Here is a 23,591-nt window from a genome sequence, read left to right on the forward strand (position 1 = left end):
CGAAATCAGGAAGATACATCACGACAGTGGGCACCCCGGAGTACAACGGACCTACTACTTTGTGAAGTTGGCTAGACCATCAATACCAAAAAGCGCAGTAAGAGCAGTGGTCAGGGAGTGCCAAACGTGCCAGTCCATCGACCCCGCCCCAGCCAGATGGCGGAAAGGACAGCTGGGAGTGGACGCGACCTGGAGTCGGTTGGGTATGGATATAACCCACTACGGCAGCCAACACTTCCTCACACTGATAGACTGCGGGCCAACGAGGTTCGCGATTTGGCGCCAATTAGCGAGGCAGGATTCCACCAGTGTCATCCACGAATTGGAATCCATATTCTACGAAAGGGGGCCGACTGAGGAGATCCTCACGGATAACGACACGGCGTTCTGCAGCAGGGAATTCAGGCATTTTATGGACAACTGGGGGATCCGCCTTCGACACCGATGCGCGTATGTGCCGAGCGGCAATGGCATAGTGGAGCGGTGCCACCGAACCGTGAAGAGGATCGCGGCTAGGAAGAAGTGTACGATCGCGGAGGCGGTTTACAGATACAACACAACGCCTAAGGACGCCGTGACTGGCGGCAGTGTGCCCGCTGATGCGATTCATCACTACCACGTGCGCGTCAAGGACGTTGAAGTGTGTCTACCCGACCAACGAGAACCCCAGGGGACGTACCAAGTGGGAGACACCGTCTGGGTGAAGCCACCTGGCAGCCGGTGCACCAGCAGCTTTTGGAGGGGGCGGGTCACCGGCGTCATCAGTGAACAGGCCATACTAGTCGATGATACTCCACGCCACGTAAGGGATGTCCGGCCCGCTCTAAGCGCTGACCAATCGGCGAGCAGTGGAAGTAGCGAGTCATCTGACGATGAGTGATGGATCCAACCCGTGCCCCACGAACCTGGTGACTCAACTGCGAGCAGTGGAAGGAGCGAGTCATCCGACGATGAGCGATGGATCCAACCTGTGCCCCACGAACCTAATGACTCAACTGCGAGCTCTAATGCTGATGCTGATGCTTCCGATGCCACTTCTGAGAGCTCCGATGAGGAAGTCCCGGCAATACCCCTCCGCAGGAGTGCTCGAATCAAACGGCCATGTCTACCGTGTCACGTATGTGATCTGGAGACCAGGGGGGAGTGTGAGACTAACCGTAGCCCTCGGCGCAAGAGGGTCCGTGTGTGCCTGGCGTGCGGGGTGGTGGCTGATCCTGTGGTCGGGGCAGCAGAAGAAAGAGTTCCAAGATGGCGCCTGCCTGCTTTTATTAGAGACGGAATCTCGCAGGATCGCGCGAGATCTCGCGGGGATGCAAATTAGCTAGGCCATCTTGAGGAATAAAAATCGGTCCATTAGAGGTGCGAGGCAGTCGGGTTCTGACGTTCGTGGCGATCAGTACAGTGACCGTTGGGTTCCGTTAGTGACCGTTGGGTTCCGTTTCTATTCGTGCAGTCAGCTGAGCTTTGTTAATTACCTTCGCGCCGTGGCTGTCATTGTTTGTTGGTTCGCTGTGTTGCCGTGGTTCTTCAGTGAAACGCTTCGTCGCCCACGACGAGACTCCCCGTCTCCTACACGTCGGAAACTACACAAGATACTCTTACAGCTTCATTCTTAAAAAAAAAAACAATGCATAAAAATATTTTTATTATAAAGGTTATAATTTTGTTATAAAAGTCCAAATAAAGACTGAACAAAACTTGTATTTTTATATTTACTTAAAAAAAAAAATAATGAAATGATAAGTAAAGATAAAAGAAGAATAAACAGGAATGCCTTTCGTAAAGGTTTTATCAACTTAAAAGTATACACGGGTTTTCGAGAAATCAATATGGCGGAATCCTTAATTCTGGCCAAGGGGAATAACTACGATCCTTTATTTCTGGAAGAGTCAAAGCAATTTATTCTAACATTTTCCCCTTCAACAATAATTAAGTATGGAATTGCAGAAGTTAAATTTAGTCTGTTCAGTACTAGGTTAAGAAGTCCTTATATTTACTTGGAAATCGTTGCATTCTGGACGATCTCCGCACTGACTCACAGGGGTTTTGGTCCTCAGCGTCCATAGCATAGATATTTTCAGAATCAGGTAAGGGTTCTTCTCCTTCATGTAGGTATTGTCTTCCTCAGTTGGCGGTTCTTTAGGGACTTCAGGGCTTGCAGGATTGTTTTCATTGTGTTGGTCTTCTTGATTTGAGGAGTTAGGAGCCAGGTCTCGCACATTGACAGTAGTTTCTGCACCAGAGGGTAGTCATACATGAGCATAGCAGGGGTTACCGGACGATCAAGCTTACTAGATTAGTATGGTTTCTGACATATATTGGGCCTGGTTTCACCCAAGTGGGAACAGAAGTTCCGGAGGAAAATTTACGACTATATTTAAACATTCTGTCATAAGGAGTCGTATTAGTGGCAGTGCATAGTAAAGACCTAATTGAATGGAGAGCGTTTAGTAGTATATCTGTGTGTATATGGATGTGTTCAAGTCCAACGTTAACAAATTCCTAATGAACCGCCCCCTTAAGTAAACACTTGATCAAATCTCCACACTAACATAATGTACTTGCAATAACCCTTATCCCTGAGTGGCTTCCGGGCCTTGATAAGTGATGACCACTGTGTAAAAAAAAAAAAAAAAAAAAAAATATCTTCCCAATGGGGCAGTTTCATGTTGCTAGAGTGTAAGGTCGTTTGGATGGCCTTCATAAAGTTCCATTGAGTTTCTCAACTTGCCCATTACCCTCAGGGTGGTATTTACTTGTTTTAGAGGTGGCGATACCTTTGTCATGTAAGTAATCTTTGATTTCTCCTGCAAGGAAGTCGGCAGCCCGGTCAGTGTGTATCATATCGGGCATACCAAAAATTGAAAATAGTTGGTTTAGGCAGTGGATCACGGTTTTGCTAGTCATATCCTTACAGGGGGAGGCAAAGGGAAAGCGAGTATATTCATCAATTATAGTGAGTATTTGTTACCACACACAGAAGTAGGTAAAGGGCTTTTAAAGTCGATGTTTAATCGCTGGAAAGGTAGTATAGCCTATATGAGTGTTCCTTTGTTACAGTTGGCAAATTTAGGTTTCACATACTGACAGGAGGAGCACGAGTCTGTTATATTTTTAATTTGTTCTAAAGATAAAGGAAGATTTCTGGTCCTGATGAAGTGGTTGAGTCACGTGACACCAGGATGGCATAGTGTAACATGCAAGTCACGGAGGTCTTGCAAAGTGTGCGAGAAAATGTGTCAGCAGCTGTATTTTCCGTTCCTGGGTGGTAAACAATACTGGATTTGAATTGTGACAGTTCGATCCGCCAACGACATATCTTATCATTTTTAATTTTAGATTTCCTCTTGTTATCAAACATAAAACTGATGCTCTTTTGATCTGTAATAACTTTGAAATGTCTCCCGAGTAGGAAATGTCGCAACTTTTGGAGAGCTTCGACAATCGCAGCAGCTTCTTTTTTGACAGCATGATGTCTAATCTCATTCGGGTTTAGTGTCCGAGAAAAGAATGCAACAGATCTACCCTGTTGGTTTAGAGTAGCAGTTTCTACTACAAATTCTTTATCCGGGTCAACAGTTATAAGGGTAGCATTTCTTAAGTCGGTCTTCAGCGTCTGAAAAGAATTTAGAATAGACGGGGGCAGTGGAAACTCCTTGTTATGGTTGAGAGGCAGTATCTTATCAGAAAAGTTTTGAATGAATTTACTATAGTAAGAGAACATACCAATTATTCGTTTTTGAGACCGGAAATTTAGAGGCGGTGGCATTTTAAGGAGTGGTTTTAGCCTTAGGTAATCAGGAGCAATTTGGTTGTTCTGGATTGTGTAACGAAGAAGTGTGATAGAAGTAGCAGAAATTATGCTTTTACTTTGATTGAGCGTGATGTTGTATCTTTTCGCTACATTATAAAACCTTTGAAGGTTGTAGTCATGCTCTTTTTGACCCTTTCCGCATATTGTGACATTGTCTACATACACAAAAGTGTCTGTTAATTTTTCTTTTTCTACAATGCCATCGATGCATCTTTGAAAGGCACTTACTCTGTTAGTGACGCCAAAAGGGATACGAGTAAATTGGTAAAGTTTTCCATTTACTTCAAATGCTGTGTATTTCTGATCGGCGTGACTAATTGGGATTTGATGGTAAGCAGACTTCAGGTCAAGTGTTGTAAAAACGTTGTATCGAGCTAGGTCATCAACCATTTTATTAATGTTAGGCATGGGATAGGCATCCAGTTCTGTAAATCTATTTATGGTGTCGCTGTAGTCGACCCCCATTCTTTTATTTTTATTCTCGTTAGAGGTCACTAAAACTTGAGCTCACCATATATATAGAGGGCTCTATTATGCCTTCCCTCAACATTCTGCCAGTTTCCTCTCTAATAAATATGTTGTCAGTGAGTGAATGAGTGACGGCGAAATCTGGTGGCAATAGGGGTCGTCCGTGTAGAAAGATGAGAGAAAAGAGGAGGAGGAGGAGAAATTTTGATACATGGAAAACTGTCCCTCTTACCCATTGCTCTGATAGCAAGTTCTTCCCCAGGACCGTTGAATTTCAGGGTCACAGTTTTATATTGTTTTAGGAGGTCTTTTTCGATAATCATCAATGAACAGGTCCTTAATTACTTCCACTGTCATGGCGTGGTGGTTTTTACTGATTAGGGAGATGTTAACAATAGTTTCGCCGATGATTTTGGCATGATGATTAGGGTCCACCAATGCTACGGTTTTCTGTTTGGGAATAATAAAGTTTCAGCTTTCTTGCTGTATTTTTGCTGATAAACGTCCCCATAGTGTTCACTACTTGCCCATTTATTTTGCATTTCGTGTATGTAATGTCTTTGACACCCGTTTCTAGTCAGGAGAGATTAGGTGGTCGTATAACACAGCAGCAGTGGAGGTGGAAGATTTACATACCTTCGGCCAATGGCTGAAACATTATGTAAAAGAATACCAAAACATGAGATTCATTTATGAGAAGCAGAATACGGTCTCCATTTTTTATTGAACTCCAGTTCCGTGTCAAACGGAAGTGAAGGTATATACGAGACTTCTTTACTGAAGAGTTCTTTAAGGGGAGGTAATGGTTCATGCTATCACATCCCTCTTCTTTCAATAATTCAAATGGAAAGAGAAAAAAAAAAGGAATTTATTTACAATGATGAGATAAAAAAGAAAATAAAAAGTCAGTTAGTAACTGTCTCATCTCTGAATCTTTTGGGGGTCTCCATCCCTTGGTGCCCATAATGTATTTTCTGTAATACCTCCTGTTGCATCGATTTAGGTATTATTATTCTGTTTGCTTTCAATAATATGCCATTTTCAATGGACAGTTCGTATCGATAGGGCCAATAAGGTTTCATATTCTTGCCCATTTCTCTGAGAGTGTCGGGCCAACCTCTCAGAATAATGTCCCTCAATTCACATAGTGTGGCATCTTCACTTGTTGCTTGGTTTAGCTGAGCTAGCTTTTGGGTTGAAAATTGAACAAAATCCACCCTCAGATCCAAGTCAATAGCTTCTTTAGCTTTTTTATTTGGTAACCTTGAGAATCCATCTACTAGTGCCATATCTTTTCCAGGGCGATATACAATTGTCATATCATACCCCTGCAAACATAGTAGCATGCGCTGGAGGCGAGGTGGAGCTGCAACCAAATTTTTTAAGTCGATCATTTCCAAGGGTTTATGATCACTTTCCACCTGGAACGCACTTCCATAGATATAAGTCCGAAATCGTTCGCAGCCGAAAACAACTGCAAGAAGCTCCCGCTCTATGTTGGCATAGCGTTGTTCAGTTTCTGTTAAAGACTTGGATGCAAAAGCTACGGGTTTACCTCCTTGCAGGAGTGTGGTGCCGAGTACTTTACTTGATGCAGTGACTTGGATAACAGTTTGCTTGGAAGGGTCGAAGTATGATAGCAACATGTCTTTGCAAATTAGATCCTTGATTTGCTGGAGGGATCTCTGGTGACTTTCTGTCCACTGGTATTCCACTTCTTTCTTTAGGAGATCTCTCAAAGGTGCTGTGAGATCGGACAGGTGTGGAATGAAAGGTGCCATATATGTGATGATTCCTAACACCCTCTGCAGGTCGGTAGTGTTTGCTGGACTAGGTAACATTTTTATTTCTGTTACCTTGTTGGGATCAGGGTGCATACCATTCTGATCATAGATTGCGCCAAAAAAACAAATTTGTTTCTTATTGATGGCACACTTTTTTGCGGTTGAAGCACAGTCCGTCCTTTTGAGCAATTCTCATTAGATTGTGGAGGTTCCTATCATGCTCCTCTTCAGTTTTTCCAAAGACAATGACATCGTCAACTAGCCCTAAGGTGCCAGAGCACTTCTCCAGAATCATGTCCATCCTCTGGGCAAACACATCCTGAGACATCACCAGACCAAAAGGCATCCGCTGGAAACGGAATCTTCCAAAAGGGGAGTTGAAGGTAGTCAACAGTTGTGAGGCTGCGTCTAGTTTGATGGACCAATATTCATTCTTGGCATCCAACTTGGAGAAATATTTGGCACCAGAGAGTTTATGTGCAAGTTCTTCCATTGTTGGGGTCTTGTAATGGCATCTTATGATGGCCTTGTTTAAATCTTTTGGATCTAAACACAGACGGAGCTTTCCATTGCCTTTCCGCACATAAACCAAGCTGCTGACCCATGGTGTAGGCTCGGTTACTTTCCGTATGATGCCTTGTTTTGTCATATTTTCCAATTCGGTCTGGATTTCCTCCCTCATATGTATAGGACATTTTCTTTGTGCATGTATGACAGGGGTGTTGTCTGGTTTCAGGACAATGTGATATTCACCCTCAAAATTGCCGATATTGTCAAAACAGTTTGGGTACATATTTACCAGATCCTGTGTTGAACGTACTGAGACTGGTGTTTCCTGGATTGCACAGTGTAACGTTACCAGTCTCAGGTCTCTGATTGAAGGTAGTCCTATGATGGTAGGCCCTTCTGTTGTCACTATAAAGAATTTGATAGTCTTCCATATTCCTTTGTGTGAACAAGCTATTTTAACGGATCCATGTTGGGTAATATGAGAACCATTATAGGCTGTTAGAACAGTTGGTTCATCCTTTGTTGCACCGGGGAGTAGCTGTCCTGCATCACTTATTAGGTGTGGGAACATCTTCCGGAAGGTATGTAATGGAAGTATGTTGCCTTCGGCTCCTGTGTCAACCTTAGCTTTCAGAAAATGGGTGCCTGGGAGGTTGGGAAGCTTGATTACAAGGTCTGTGAAAACCTCTGTCCGACTGTCGCCTTGTTCTTGAATAGAGTCGAAAGACATTTATTCAAACTTGTTATAAATCCCTTCATTGTCCCTCTGAGAGGTATTTACCGAGTGCATACAGCTGCCGTGTTTCCAGTGTTTGTACTGGTCCCTTTGTGCTTCTCCATGTCCTGGTTTATTACCTCCATCTTTCCATGTTGTGCGTGTCGGAAAATGTCCTGCTGCGTTTTTATTTTTGCTTGCGCAGACCTTAGCCCAATGATTTTGTTGTCCACATGCGGAACATGTGGTACCCCATGCTGGACATTGTTGCCTCGGATGGGAGCCCCGCATCTGTTACACTGTTTGTACTTGATTGCATCTGTTTCATGCTTATTCTGCTCTAGTTCAGCCAACTGTTTCATGTGGGTTATGAAAACTTCATGTGTCCTACCACAGTTTATAGCTTCCGCAGTGTCAATTGTTCGCCTTTCACTAGAAGCTGCTTTTGGAGTTCTGGGTGCTTTGTTCCTGATATAACCTGCTCGATGAGGCGTTCCTCCATTTCCTGGATATCCCGAAACTTGCATTTCAATGCCTGCGATTTACACCGGGCCAGAAAGCCATCGAAATTCTCTGATTCCTTTTGATTATACTGGCGCAGGTAAAAACGAGCAATTCGGAAGTTTAATTGTGGCTGAGTCTTTCCTCAAATTTTTCCCAAATTATTTCTGGATTATTCCTGTCGGCCTCATTTTCGAATGACCAAGTGTTGTATCTTTTAAGGCCTTCTTCTCCGGACAGTAGCAGGATGTGGTCGACCTGTTTTTCCAACGAACTATTTTTAACTGAGAAGTAAAGATTACAACGTTGCTTAAATAATCGAAATGCTTTGGTTAGGTCTGTGGACGACCAATTCATCGACGGTTCGTTTGTAGCCATTGTATTTATTTATTTCGTTTAGTTCCAGACGATATAAATTCAGTCTTCCGTTTATTTATTTATTTTATTTTTTTTATTTTTTTAATAAACTGACAGAACAAATGTACATGCATATGTGTTTTCCGTGGAAAACTTAACCGTCTGAGAACTTATACATATACTTCCTAATATATGTATATATTTTTTTAATGACAGGAATGTATATATATATATATATATATATATATATATATATATATATATATATATATGTATTTATTTATTTTCGTTGCATTTGAAACACGAAACACGAAAAACAATGCTTACTCACAGTTTGAAGCTTGGCGCCAAGTGTTAATTTTTCCCATGCGGTCCGAACGTGGCCAATTTTCTTCATTTATTTATTTATTTTTTTTTTTTTATATTTCTTTTACTGTCGTGTGTATATAATAGGGACGACCTGTTCGTAAGGTTTCTCAAATGGGAAACACCACCACTTGCCACCATGAAACATTATGTAAAAGAATACCAAAACATGAGATTCATTTATGAGAAGCGGAATACGGTCTCCATTTTTTATTGAACTCCAGTTCCATGTCAAACGGAAGTGAAGGTATATCCGAGACCTCTTTACTGAAGAGTTCTTTAAGGGGAGGTGATGGTTCATACTATCACAATGGCCATTTTTCTTACATTTCCTACACTCGGTGTTACGCACAGGACACATCGCCCATGAATGTCATGTGTTCCCACAGAAGAAACAAATTCCTTTTGGCAGGGTATTTCCTTTTATAGCGGCTAAGAGAGTGTCTTCTGGTTTAATTACGGTAGTGGCTACGTTCAGGTGGTTATCAAAGCTTATCATATGGTTCTCCACTTGTTCTAGAGACCTAGCCATTGTAAAGATCTCTTGTAGAGTTGAGAATGGTTTTTCGAGTAGGCGCTGATGAATAGGCAAGGAGGAGATGCCGCTAATGAAAGCGTCACGGATATAATTGCTTTTTGTTCTCCTCAGCGCTTACTGCTTGAAATTCGTAAGATTTGGCAAGTATTTCCAGTTGTTGCATGAAATCGTCGATAGTTTGTGTCGGTTTCTGTTTATTCGTCAGAAGTTGATGCCGGTTAAATATAACGTTTGCCGGTTTTATGTAAACAGCGTCTAGCGTTTCTATGGCGCCGTTGTAATCTGTAGCGTCACTTATTATTTCGAATATTGTCGCTGAGACTGAATTAATCAAGGCGAAGAGATTTTGTGCATTATTTTCTATTTCCCCATTGTTTAAAGTGTGTAAGTAATACTCGAACGTCAATTTCCAGTGTTTATAGATTTTTTCCAAATTCAGAGCTGTTGGTTCTACGTTGAATCTGTCCGGCCGCAGTAGTTTGTCCATTTTTTTTTTTTTTAAGTTGATAAAATTGAAACGATAAGTAGAGATAAAAGAAGAGTAAACAGGAATGCCTTTCGTAAAGGTTTTAACAACTTAAAAGAATACACATGCTTTCGAGAAATCAATATGGCAGAATCCTTAATTCTGGCCAAGAGGAATAACAACGATCCTTTATTTCCGGAAGAGTCAAAGCAATTTATTCTAACATATTATATACAGTGTTGGTCATCTGTACCTTAAAATTTGTCTGACGTCACTTCCGCTGAATGGTTTTGTACACAACTTTTAATGAAGGCCGGTAAATGTACCAGACTTATTTTTAGCAATCACTTTCCTGTTGTATTTTTTTGTAGAAATCAATACATTTTTTAGTTTATTTCTATGAGTGTCTTTTGTTACGTTTGAAGTTGAGTGTACCACTTGTCCTTGTGCAATGGCCGCTACTGTTTATGCATTTGATGTAGGTTGGACATCCTGGTTTAGAGTCATGAATCTTTCGATCGATGACAATTTTGTGATGATTAATGTGTGAAATCGAGAAAATCAGTCAAAAAAAATAATCTGCTTGAAAACTTAATGTACTCAAATTGTGGTTCAACCGAATTAAACCAATTTGCATAAAATTATGTTTCAGCAAAAACAGCTGTGCACAATTTGAACAGATCTTTGACGCAGAGAAAACGAGTTCTACTGATTACTTGATTTGACCTGTAGCTACAAGTTGCCCGACAACTTCTTCAAATAAGATACTATCATAGTCATTAAATAGACTTTTTACTGAGTTATACATTACTAGAAGACGTATCCAGTGTGGCTCGGTATTAAATGTTATGTTAAATTCCTTAAAAAATATAAAGTAAAAAAAAAAAATGAAAAGAAACTAAGACATATACATGAGAGTATTATTGCTTTTCTAAACATTTAACTCTTATAAGTAAAAAAAAAAATGCTCAGGCAGAGATCGAAACCAAAACCTAAAGACAGTGAGTCAAGTATGATAACCATTAGACCAGCTTGACATACTCTTTAAACAGTGTTTTCAAACCAACTATCACTTAACATAAGGAAGCTGTCATCTTTCATGACTGCGCATGCGCAGTCATGAAACAGTTGAAAAAAATTAAAATCGATCACCATCATCGATGTACCAATTTTTCAATTTTGACACTTAGCAGCCCTTATTTCTGGATGAAAACCGATTTCCACATGTCTGAATACTCTATATACCAAATTTCAAGTCTGTACATCAAAAATTTATTGAGTATATAGATTGAGACTTCTCTCTCTCTCTCTCTCTCTCTCTCTCTCTCACACATACACACACACACATTCTCACTTTTATAGATATACTAGCAGTTCAGCCCTGCTTTAAACTTTGACCCCTTGGCAGCCAAATTTTCGGTCCAAAACCGATTAAAAAGCTTGACCTACGTTTAAATACACTTTATATAAAATTTAAATGTTTAGACCAAAATTGGCTAAGTAATTTGGTAGAGATCGCAGAGGTCAAATTTTTTTAAACTTTGACCCCAATTTTGACCCCTTAACATTTATTGTTTTGGGCTCAAATCAAATTAAAGAGTTTGATCCATATCCAAGTAACCTATGGCCCTGTCGGTGGGGCATTAGAATACGCCAACTGCCCCCCTGCAGAGGGTAAAAGTCCCTCAATGGGGGTCCTGGATATGACCTTAAACTATATCCAGTGGTGAGGCCCCAGCTTGTGGGCTTTGGGGAGTTCGGAACCACCCTTTAATTGCCATTGCTCCCAGGTCCACACTGACCCGGAGTGGTAGTACCTGTTAGGGTTCCAACTATGGGTTAAATAGAAACCAACGTGAAAACAACAAATATATTCTATTAAAAAAAATTTTCTTCAAAATCTTTGGATTCGGCATTAAATAACTCGAAAAGGGTTGATATGCCGTAAAACAAAAACAACCAACCAACCAACCAAGTAACCTACATCTAAAATTTCAAGTGTTTAAACCCAAAATTGGCGGAGGAGTTTGGTAGAGTTTTCAAAGGTCAAATCGTTGAACTTTGACCCCTTGACACCCAAATTTCTGGCTAAAAACCGATTAAAAAAGATTTTCCCACAGACAGACAATTTCACTTATATTACGTTTATTTAACATAAATATAACATAAAGCTGGTTATTGGAATAACACTTTTTATCAGTTTATACTACCTTTTTTTTTTATTGCGGGACTTGAATCAAACAAGACATTTAATCAAGGGACAAATAGCATTCACTTCCAAATTCTAAGTATAGCTAGCAGAGAAGCAACACAGTAATTATAACTCGTCCTCGTTTTCTTAATTTATCCATTTCCTTTTTGTGTCTACTTTCCTATTGAAATGTTTTCTCTTGTCTCCTTTTTTAATGGTATCTATTTCTTCCTTTGTAATTTTCATGGTGATTATTGACTAAAATTGCTAACATCAGTATTAGGCGTCAAAATTACAAGCTTTAAAATGGCACAAATGAAGGGATGAATTTAGATAGCGGTAAAAAGTGAACTACTGCGGTGGCTATGTTTCTTACCGTAGTCCTCATAAAAAACAAAGCAAGCCATGTAAAAGGCAATTTTTGGAAATGTGGTAATAATGCAAAGTGAAAATGGAAAAGAGAAAAAATTTGTTCATTCCATAAAGTTTTCGTTGGATTTAAAATGGAGCATCTTCACCGAAACCTGAAAATGCATTCATACCATATGCACTTATTTCCTTTTAAAATCAAAAACAAATCAAATTCTTCATTGTTCTTTCTGCTTCTTACAAAACCCGTCCTCTCTATTGCTCTAAACAATTCCTCACATTTGAGATTACTATTTATCTTTACAAATCTAATTTCAGACCCTGTGTGGAATATTATTGCTATATTTGGATGGTGATTTCTGTCTCATTTGAAGGTTTTTCATGAATTGATAAGGCACAGAAATGTATCTGCAATTCGATTGGCTTTCACTCTTTGTTCTTCATTGCAATCTTTCTCTCACAGACGTGATATTGCTAGTCTTAGTCTTTTTATGAATACTATTATACAGGGTGGAACAATACAAGTGGTTCCCTAAAGAAAACAACAATACAGCTTTATTTTAAAACTTTTATTTTTAAAAATCAATTCAGTTAACTTGATTATGCAGTAGAGCTGACATCTATTCAATGTAGCCGCCTTCAGCCTCAATTATCGCCTCGATACGGGTCCAGAACTGGGACATGCCTTTTCCAGATGGGCTGGCAAGAGCTCAGTGAATACGCGGTGGATGGCGATCAGGCTGGCTTTGGTGTTGTGGGAGGTCATGTTGGTGATGTTCTCGACATATGACCAAACGAAGTAGTCCAGTGGGTTCAGGTCAAGGGAAGAGGGGGGTAGTGAAAGAATGGTAACACTTCTTCTACAAGTCTGGGTCTCTTTGGACTTGTGGACTGGTGCAGAGTCTTGCTGCCACATGATTGCACTAGGGGATCACAACACTTTGGTGTTGGCTTTCAAGCTGATTTCGAAGATGTGAGATAAAATTATGTGACCCTCACTTGAAAACTACACCAAAGACCATAACTATGGCCGGAAACATTGTTTTCATCACCCTAGGAACGTCCCTGTTATTTGTGGCAATCTAGCAATGCATTTTGAGGGTGCTGACAATGGTCCTGTTGTCATAACTTGAATCAGTAGAAAGCATGAGTTGTACAGCGATGCATCTCTGATCTCACTCAATTGTGTCACTTTCAAACATGATAGAAGGCTCCTATCACTCTTGGGATTTGTACACAACTGGCCAACTAGTAGATGATCTGCAACAAAAAAAACAAAATCGGTTTTCATCAAATGGAAATGGAATCATGTCGTCCACCCTGTAGCATGTGTTTTTCAGAATTGTCTTATCTATTCCCTGCTTCCTTTGTTCCAGCTCGTTTGACTCGTTGGTCTAATGATATCCATTAATTCGCTGTTTTTATACCTCACTGTAATACAGCTTTCTATTCTAGTAACTTTCCAAGAACTGCAAGCTTGTGGAACTCTGTGCCTGCTCACAGTTTTCCTCCTACCTACTGCCTTGGTATTTTCAAGACTAAGGTCAATAAGCATCTTCTGTCTTTCATCTTGTTGTACTTTCATTAAGTGGCTTCATGCGTTGTCGCAAGCGATTTTCATTAAAAAATTTTTTTGAAACTGAGACTTCAATTGTTCCACTACAATTGCTAAACTATAAATGTCAAAACACAAAAAATTAAATTTCTAAATGACGTTTTTACATATTTATATGTTACAAGATTTAATGTTAAATAAAAATGAAAATTTTTTAATTTAGAAAAATTCTTCTTTTTGTCTGGTGTTTATTATCTTCATTCTAGGAGTTCATTACTTTCATTTTTAGAGAATACAAGAAAGCAATTTGCCCTTTGATGCCCGCACTGCAGTAGGTAGAGACATTGAGTCTCTATAGTTCCAGGTGATAATTGCCTGAAGATAGCAGTTTCAATCCTACCCAAAGCAGGCCAAAGGATTATTTGGCCAAAACATGGTGAGACAAGAACCATGGAAGGCAGTAATTACTGGACTCAGAATCCCTATCCCGTTGCGGTTAATTACCTAAAGAAGGCCAGAGGATTAGTTGGCTGAAACGTGGTGGAACAACAACTATGAAGATGAGAGTAACAGTCTGTAAAAAAATGAATACAAAACAATCTTTGTCTGCCATTCTAAATTTGACCTTTCAATCTGGGGTTGGATTACAAAAACTAAGAACGAAACAGGTACTTTAGTATCATAGTGAACGAATCATCCAAGTTTGGGCAAATGTGGCCAGCATATGTTGTGTGTTCAGTGATATGATGTCTACAATAGTGCATTTTGTTTCTTTTTTTGTTGTAGAAGCTGTCACATTTTTGTCATTCGTTTCGGCTCAAAATCTCCCAAATGCTAAAAAGAAAACAAGAAGAAAAAAAGAAATAATTAAATATGTTCAATCCTATTTCAGCTTTAAAAAGTTGTTTCATATATTTTTCTACTCATGAATATATATATATATATATATATATATATATATATATATATATATATATATATATATATAGAGAGAGAGAGAGAGAGAGAGAGAGAGAGAGAGAGAAGAATAACAGTATTGCCAAATTATTGAATAATTGAATAATAGAATAACAGAATAAAGGAATAACAGTATAATAAAATAACATACTGTGACAAAACAAAAATCATTTCTGACTCATAGCAGACAGAAGGCTTCAAAGATTAAATTTGTCCTCACTTAAGCAATGAAAGATGTTGTTATGAATGAGGATGTTCTCATATAATAACTATTAAAGCCTAGTAAAATATATGTGTGTAGCATATAAATGACAGAAAGCAGTGGAAGAAATGAGGATACTCGCAATTAACTTGATACGGACATTTTATTTACAAGGAGGCAACACAGAGAATGATACAAATTACATTTATCAGTCGTAGTCCGATATTACTGTTCCATCTTCATTTACCCGGATTTAAAGACGTCCCTTTGTTGATGCCTGCCAGCATCGATCTTGTCCCATTCTCACATCTCCACGCAAGAACTCGCATAACAGAGGTAAAAGTGAAAGGGTAACTCTACCTGAAACAGAAATGGAATTATCTCCCCTTGATTGTTATTCTATCGTCCTAATAGATGTGGAGGTATCTCACATGCAGCATCATCAACCGCGATGTATATCTACCCTTTAGAAGAGTTTCTCACCCCAACACACTAGTCATAGTCTCCACAATCACCAACAGATGTACAACAAAGCATACTCTGTCCTACCATGTTCAAGTTTAAAGTCACCTTAAATAAATATTTGCTACTTTTTGCCAATAGTATTGATTGATTGTGAAAACTAAGATTAAATTATATACACTAAAAGATGCACATATGGCAGCTCTATGCAAATGACCAAGCCGTTTGCAAAGTGATGTCATGACAAGCAATGTACATATCCCTGACAAACTGGCTTAACAACAAAATCACACCCCTTCACTGTTGAGGTCCCTAAATGCCAGAAAGCTTTCTACTCTAATAGTTTCTTTACTCAAGCAACTAGACTTTGGAATTTCCTTCCTGCTACCTGCTTCTCTGACTGTACTGATATGCAGAAGTTCAAATGCAACAAAACCAACATCTTGTTAATTTTCCTAGGCATGGTCCAAAATAGTAGCCCCTTATGCTCAAGTGATGGTATTCTTTGTTAGAGGTGAACATGAGTAAAAAAAAAAAATGTGTGCACAGACTGATGGTCACGATCACGTTAAAGAGTTGGAAATAGATGTCTGTTATTTAAACCTAAAACAGCAAGTTGAATTTTTTTCCTATTCCTTATTTTTGTTTCCTTCGCGACTGAGTCTACAACGTGTTGGGTTCCTACATTTGAACATGTGTGTAAACGTGAGTAACATTACATCTATACTCTTAATCATCCACTTTATAATAAAAATCTTTTTGTATATTAATATATTAGCTCAGCAGAAATAACCTTCTTAGTGTCACACAATATGGTTTCCGCTCTGCAAGATCTACCACAGATGTGCTGACGGTTATATCCCACAGGATTAGTGAATCTCTTGACAAAGGCTTCCTTTCTAGGGCAATTGCTCTTGACATATCAAAGGCCTTCGACAAGGTATGGCATAAGGGTCTACTTCACAAGATTTCTAGCTATGGTATAACTGGAAATGTTTTCTCAATCATTAAATCATTTCTCTCCAATAGGCTCATAAGAGTAGTGGTAGATGGACAAAAATCGGAGGCCTGCAATATAAATGCTGGAATCCCTCAGGGGTCAATCCTGGGCCCAACTCTCTTCCTGATCTACATCAATGACCTCCCTAAACACATACTTAAATCATTCGTTGACATCTATGCTGATGACACGACCATCTACGGCAACACATCAAAGGCTGTAAATGACAAAGTTCTCTCTGATTCTCTCTCCTCTGATCTCGAGCGTGTGGTTCAGTGGGGGAAGATGTGGCTGGTTACCTTTAATGCATCCAAAACCAAACTCCTATCCTTACATCATCAACGCTCTGATCCCCATCTGGCATCAATTGGGATGGATGGCTCTCGTCTGGGTGAGGCCTCGTGTTTTGACAAGCTTCTGGGTTTGACCTTTATTCCTGATCTGAAATGGAACACGTACATCAAGTTTGTTGCCAAGGGTGCTGGAAAGATGGTGGGATCCTTCTACCGCTCCAGAAGATATCTCACTACTGATGCAATTCTCTATCTATATAAAAGCCAAGTACGTCCAAGGATGGAATATTGTTGCCATATCTGGGCAGGAGCTGCTAAAAACAGCCTATCCTGCTTTGACAGAGTACAAATTAGACTTCGTGGCTTAATGGGGGATGCCCTTTTCTCTACCCTGCAACCTCTCTCCCACAGAAGAGACGTTGCGAGCCTATCCTTGTTTTATCGTTATTTCCATGGCAGATGCTCGTCTGAACTCCAGTCTCTGGTCCCCCCTCGCCAATCTTTCACGAAAAACACCCATCTAGCTGAATCCACTGTGAAAATTTTCCCCCACTCTATATCTGTGCCTAAATCAAAACGCGGATTCCATGAACAAAGCTTCTTTCTTAGAACTGCACGCCTGTGGAACTCTGTTCCGTCTGCCTGCTTCCCTCCGGACTACAACTTGGATGTCTTCAAGTCCAATGTTAACAAATTCCTAATGAACCGCCCCCTTAATTAAACACTTCATCAAATCTCCACACTAACGTAATGTACTTGCAATAACCCTTATCCCTGAGTGGCTTCCGGGCCTTGATAAATGGTGATCACTGTGTAAAAAAAAAAAATAGTAGCCATACTCTGCCACGCATTGCTGTGGCTCAGTTTGTGTAAATGGAAATCCCCACCAAAAAACAAGTCAGATTTCATTTTTTTTAAGAAGGAATTAGTGTGGCAAACTGTATTTTTCTTCCCCATAGAAAAATATTAGTAAGTTAATTAATAAACAAAATATTTTATGTATTTATTTATTTACAAACTGTTATTCTCATCTCGTATAGTTGTTGTTTCATGACAATCTGTGAATATGTAAGTAAAGGCGGAATGAAAAGTTGGTAGATTATTTTTGTTTGCTTTTGTGATAGCAATTTATCATAGTGAGCTGCATAGTAAAACAAACACATGGACACAGAGACACGTAAGAGAAATAATAATCGGAGTGAGAGAAGAGCAGGCGAGATAGAGAGAGAGAGAGAGAGAAAGAGAAACAAAGAGAAGAGATAAATGCGGTTGTAGATAATTTTGACGTTGTAAAATGTTTGTTTCTTTTTAATTTCAGCAGAAAAAGAAATGTAAAAAGTGAGTAAGAGAGAGAGAGAGAGAGAGAGAGAGAGAAGAAATAAAAACTGGTGTAGATATTGTTCGCCATGAAATGTTTTTTTCTTTGGCATAAAAAGAAATGTAAAAAGCGAGCAAGAGAGAGAGGAGAGAGGAAATGAAACTGGTGTAGATAATGCTGACGCTGTAGAATGTTTTATTTTTTGTTATTTCGACAGAAAACAAGATCTACAAAGCGAGTGAGAGAGAGAGACAGAGAGAGAGAGACAGAGAGGAAATAAAAACTGTTGTAGATAGTGTTCACGCCGTGAAATGTTTTTTTTTTTGTTGTTTTTTCTTTGGCATCACCATTTAATGTTTTTTCTTCAGCATAAAAAGAAATGTGAAAACCATGCAAGCAAGAGAGAGGGAGGGAGGGAGAGAGAGAGAGAGAGAGAGAGAGAGAGAGAGAGAGAGAGAGAGAGAGAGGAAATATAAACTGGTATAGGTATTGTTGATATCGTAAAATGTAAGAAAATGAAGACAGTAATTTAATCAGAGGGCAAAAATAGGTATCATTGTGACACCATATTTGAATTGTACACTGGCGTTCGTTTCGCATGCAAATACCATTAATCCAGAATGCAGGAATGGTTAGAGCTCAGCCAATCAGAATGAGCGGAATTAGTCTGGGGAGATTTTATTATTTTTGAATGGAAAAGAGAAAGATTATGTTATGTCTATGAGTTTATGCTCCAATTACAAAGGGTGCAAGCACAATACATGTTTAATGTGTATATTTCCTCCTGTTGTGGACTGGGGGTGATAAGAGGACTTGATATATGGAGGGAAAAATAGGAACTATTTCCTTTAAAGATGGTTGCAATTGTGATGGTGTTGGTCTTAGGATGAAATGTAGGATTTATTATAACGACTAAATGTGTCTGAAATGTTGTTCTAAAGTTAGATAAGATAGTGGCTAATAGTCTAGACATAATATAATTGTATGTGGTATCTGTTGCTGCAAACCTATAAATGGCGTTGGAGATATATAGTCTCGGTAGTTTTTCAACTTTTAAAACTATGTGAAAAAAACCTTTGGTTTTGTCCATAATTCCTTATATTAAACAACAAAAATAAAGAAAAATATGTATTGATGTACGTACATGTGATGAAATGCATATATCATATTCTAAAAACTCAAATCAATTGATCATGTAGTTTTTTATCAAGAAAATTATTTTAAATGGGAATTTATAGGCATTACAATATAAATCTAGTATGAAATACTGTTATCTCCCTTTCTTTTTGACATTATTTTCAAAATAGAAAACAAGACAGTCTCTTTTTTGATATTGATAACATTTGTTTGTTTTTAAATAAAATTACTCGATCAATTTATGTGAATTTTGGAATATGATATTTTCATTTTTTTCATAGGTACATATATATTTTTCTTTATTTTTTTGTTTTAATATAGGAATAATTCTATGCAAGAACTATACTTTTTGATCCTTAGTCCTTCGTTGTGCATCAATCTTTTGCAACCATTAGTCATAATATTTTTGTAGGGATCATCAGTTGTTTACCATGAAAAACTGGTTCAGGGATCTAAAAACAAAACAATATTGTATCTAATGGTTTCCCCAGCAATGTTGATCAAACATTAATAAGCAAGAACCAAAATGTTCTGGATATCGAATCTAGTTTTTAGTCTAGATTAATTTTTTGCTAACCTATTCATGTTATTAAAAATGTTTTCCTTACTGTGATGTACGTCTTAACCCAGAAAAAAATGTTTGTCACTTTTTTGGGGTAAATTCTTACTTACTTTCTACCTTAGTAATCACTTTTAAAATAACGACTTTTAAATGTTTTCGGGTATGCTGAAAACAAATACTGTATTAAAATTTGCTGTAAGCAAATAGTTTTCCGGATATTAAGCAATGTAATTCCTTATATTATAAGTGGTGGTCATTTCTGTTTGTGTAAGCGTGCATATTTTTGACATACATTCGTTAAAATATGCATACATACAGAAATGGTCACCACTGATAATATAAGGAATTACATTGCTTTATATTCTGAACATTACTTGCAGCAAATTTTAATGCAGTATTTGTTTTCAGCATATCCGAAAACCTGTAAAAATTATCATTGTAATCGACTATATCTACTTCCATCTTGGCATGCAAAACTTAGTAAAATACATGCCTTTTTCTACTTACGGAATGACCTACTTTCAAATAGTAAGGAGAAATGAGAAATTAAATAACAATCAGACAATCACCTCACCATTTGAAATGCAGAAAATTTTGGACTTTATAATAAAAAGTTAAAACGTCTTTTTCTTAAATGATTTATACATGACAAATTAAACTACTAATGTAATGTTATGATTTATTAACAGATTGGGACCCTTTGATTAGCTTGCGAGTAGGTTAGCTACAAAAATATGCAAGTTTGCACATTTAAGCTTGAAGTATTTCAGAATAAAATAATTTTTTTTATTACATTTTCACCCCAAACAAGGCACATAGCCACTTTGGTGTAGGGGGCTACTTTCAGGGACATAAGCTACTGGGGTACTATGTAGGGAGTTGGGCAGTAAGATGTCAGTTCATGTTACACTTGAACTTCTGCATGTCAGTACAGTTGGGGAAGCAGGACTTATGCTGGATAAATCTATGGTATGCATGTTGCCTCTGAGCAATGGCAGCTGCGCAAGTAGAAGCAAACGATTGGGTAGGGTGGGGTTTGCTATAGAGCTTCAATTGCTGCTTTGAACCATTCAGTAGTCTCATTTGTGCAGTATTCTGCAGGAAGAGAAAAAATATTTCCCCATACGATCGCTAATGGCATCCCAGTCAGCCTTATTTTAGTATGTTTTGAGCAATGACTCTTCAAATTGGGGTCGAGAGTTTATAGTGATTCTATCATTATCACAGCATGATCAGCATTCCTAAGTGGGCAATCAGCATTTGTTACATGATCCTCAGAATCTCTTGACAGAAATAGATCCACAAGTGAGGCTTGCTGGTCCTGGCGATCTGGGAGACGGATCGGGAATGTAACTATCTGTGTCAGGGAATAGGATATAGCAAAGTTATGGATGACGCTACTAGCTGTGTCAGTGTAGTTAGAGAAGCCAAGCCAATTTCTGTGGTGAGCGTTAAAGTCACCAAATACATGTATTTGGCACTAGTGTCAAGGGAGAGTGCTATATCTATGCTGTAAGAGACATGATTGATTATAGTTCAGTCCTGGCTCGATGGAGAGCAATAAAGAAAATACAAGTAACTAACGCTATATTATAAATTTAGTTTGAAGCACATGAAGGTCTGGTCACCTGATTCTAGTTTAGATTCCCTAGACATGGGGAGGGTGTTACAAATATAGACTCCAAGTCTGTTTCTGTTAAAGTCCTTATGACAAAGTGTAAGATAACCAGACATGTTAAAGGTTAAAGATGTTAGAGGGGATGGAGAAGTGCAAGTTAGTTTCACTTAGTGCTAAGATATCTAGGGAGTTTGCTAGGAGAAATTATTCTACATCCTCTAAGATAGTTGTAAGTCCTCGGATATATGTAAATGCAAGCCTCAAGTGAGGAGGCGTGAGTGTGTGTCTGGTTTGAACATTTTTTTGGATTGAGCTATCATTTCATTCTATTTAGTAGTTTCAGATCTAGATTGACGTGCATAGGCAAAACACATGTGCATAGGCACCATCATGCAACATGAGTAGACCATCAGCCGGCTCCTCATCTACAGAAATGTGGCCTTGGGAATGCCCACCAGAGATGAGTACAGGGTGCCTTTTCATGCGTGACATGGCACTACAAATATCCTGATATTACACAATTGACGATAGAACAGCCGCTCTAAGCGCTATCAAAGGGCTTCTGTACTGTCGGTTAGAAACAGCAACCAGCAACTGTCAAACGGTACCCTCAAACCTGTCCGATAGGAGTGGCCCAGTCCAATCATGTTAGCATATATGGTAAATAAGCACCCCCAAGACGCCCAGTTATAGGAGAAGGAAATAAGGCAAATATAGGGGACGGCATTCATTGCCCTAATTAGGAAACAAGGCTAAGCACTGGGCGTCTCTAATGAGTCCTTGTGGCCGTACCTCTGCTCCTGGCTAATAGGCAAAGAAGGAATATGGAGTATAGATAGGCAGAGCCTATCTACTCCTTAAGCAGTTTAGGTTTCCAACCGGTGATTTGATCAAGTTACCAGCTCTAGAGCGGTTGTCGTCCAGGAATGAGGAGGTCTCCCTCCCCTGTTTGGTGCTAAGGCGTATGAGGTTAGCAGCACAGGTTTACAAATCGGAGCTTTCCTTATCCTAGATGGATGATCTAACCAGATCTACTGGTCCATCAGCACTGAGAGGGTTTTTCCTGTACCTGGTTGGATGGATAGTGAGGATTGATAGAGTTAGTATCAAAGAATTAGTATCTGCTTTGAAGTTATACTCCTCAGAATAGGATTAAGATTGGTTACGTTTTTAAAGGAGGTAAGTATGAGTGTGGGGTGTAGATTAAAGGTGAATATCTACTAATGTTAAGAAAAGATCAAATGTGGTTTGTGGGTTAGTGACTAATTGGAATATTATAGTATAAGGGTTAGGGTGCATTTCGAAATATGCTTTAGGTGTTAGTTTTCAAGTAAAGATAATCACCAGTACTTTATCCCATCTAATGAAAGAAATATATAGTTGCTAGTTAATACAGATCACTTATAATCTGAGCACAAACTGTGGCTGTTAGTTATCTATTTTATAGATATTCTTTAGAGTATAAATATGGGTTAAGCTAATGCATCCTTAGCAATAGAAATCTATAGATGTTTAGTATTTATCGATTTTGAAAAGGTCAGCCTACTAAAGTTTACGACCGGAAGCTAAACCCTCCTCCCAACATGCATGCAAAGTATGTGATTTTATATCAGCTTGGGGAGAAGAGCAATTGGTTTTTGGCCAATTGAAACAGGAGAGATGATATACCTACAAAAATACAGCATTAATTTACAATATACAGATATACAGAGATTTGGGGAGGATTTAAGAGTATAAGGATTTTTAATGTTTATCATGCAAAACAGACAGGAAGGCGTCTTGAAAGAAAAGTATTATCCCTTTAAAGCAGACATTTAGAAATAACATTTGTGCCAGTTATTTTAGTAACATACATCAGTAACAATATACATGTGGCCAGTTTAGGCCTTATATTTAAACATTACACTTAGTCATAGAATGAGAAATTATGATTTCTAAAAAGAGGAAAGCAGTATAAGTAAATAAGAGCAGGAAAACAGGTTTGGTGAATAAGCAATAATTTAATTGCTTCCTAAGCAGTGGTTTGTACAATTTAGCAGTTTTTGTATGGCCTTGCTTTTATCTTTGGAGATATATTTTGTTCTGTAATGTAATGCTTCCACTTCATCAAGATATTTCGGTCTGTCAGATCACTGCAAATCCTGTCTGGATAGTAATTTTCGTTTTGGTTGCGATGTCACACAAGATCAATGAAAGTTCTGTCTTTGAGTGGGATCACTGTAGATTACATTGGATAACAATCGAATTGTAATCTGAAAGTTATCCAGTGGAATTGCCAAATGGAATTTGGCAATTGGATTAGTTCGGGATCAATCCGGAATTACAATCTTATCTCCCTCACCCAAAAAATAACAGGCATAAATCAATAACAAGCAACCCATGGCACTATAGCCCTTTATAGCTTCTTC

This window comes from Euprymna scolopes, chromosome 4, assembly GCF_053919585.1.
Source record: "Euprymna scolopes isolate OS-2025 chromosome 4, ASM5391958v1, whole genome shotgun sequence".
Classification (NCBI taxonomy): Eukaryota; Metazoa; Mollusca; class Cephalopoda; order Sepiida; family Sepiolidae; genus Euprymna; species Euprymna scolopes.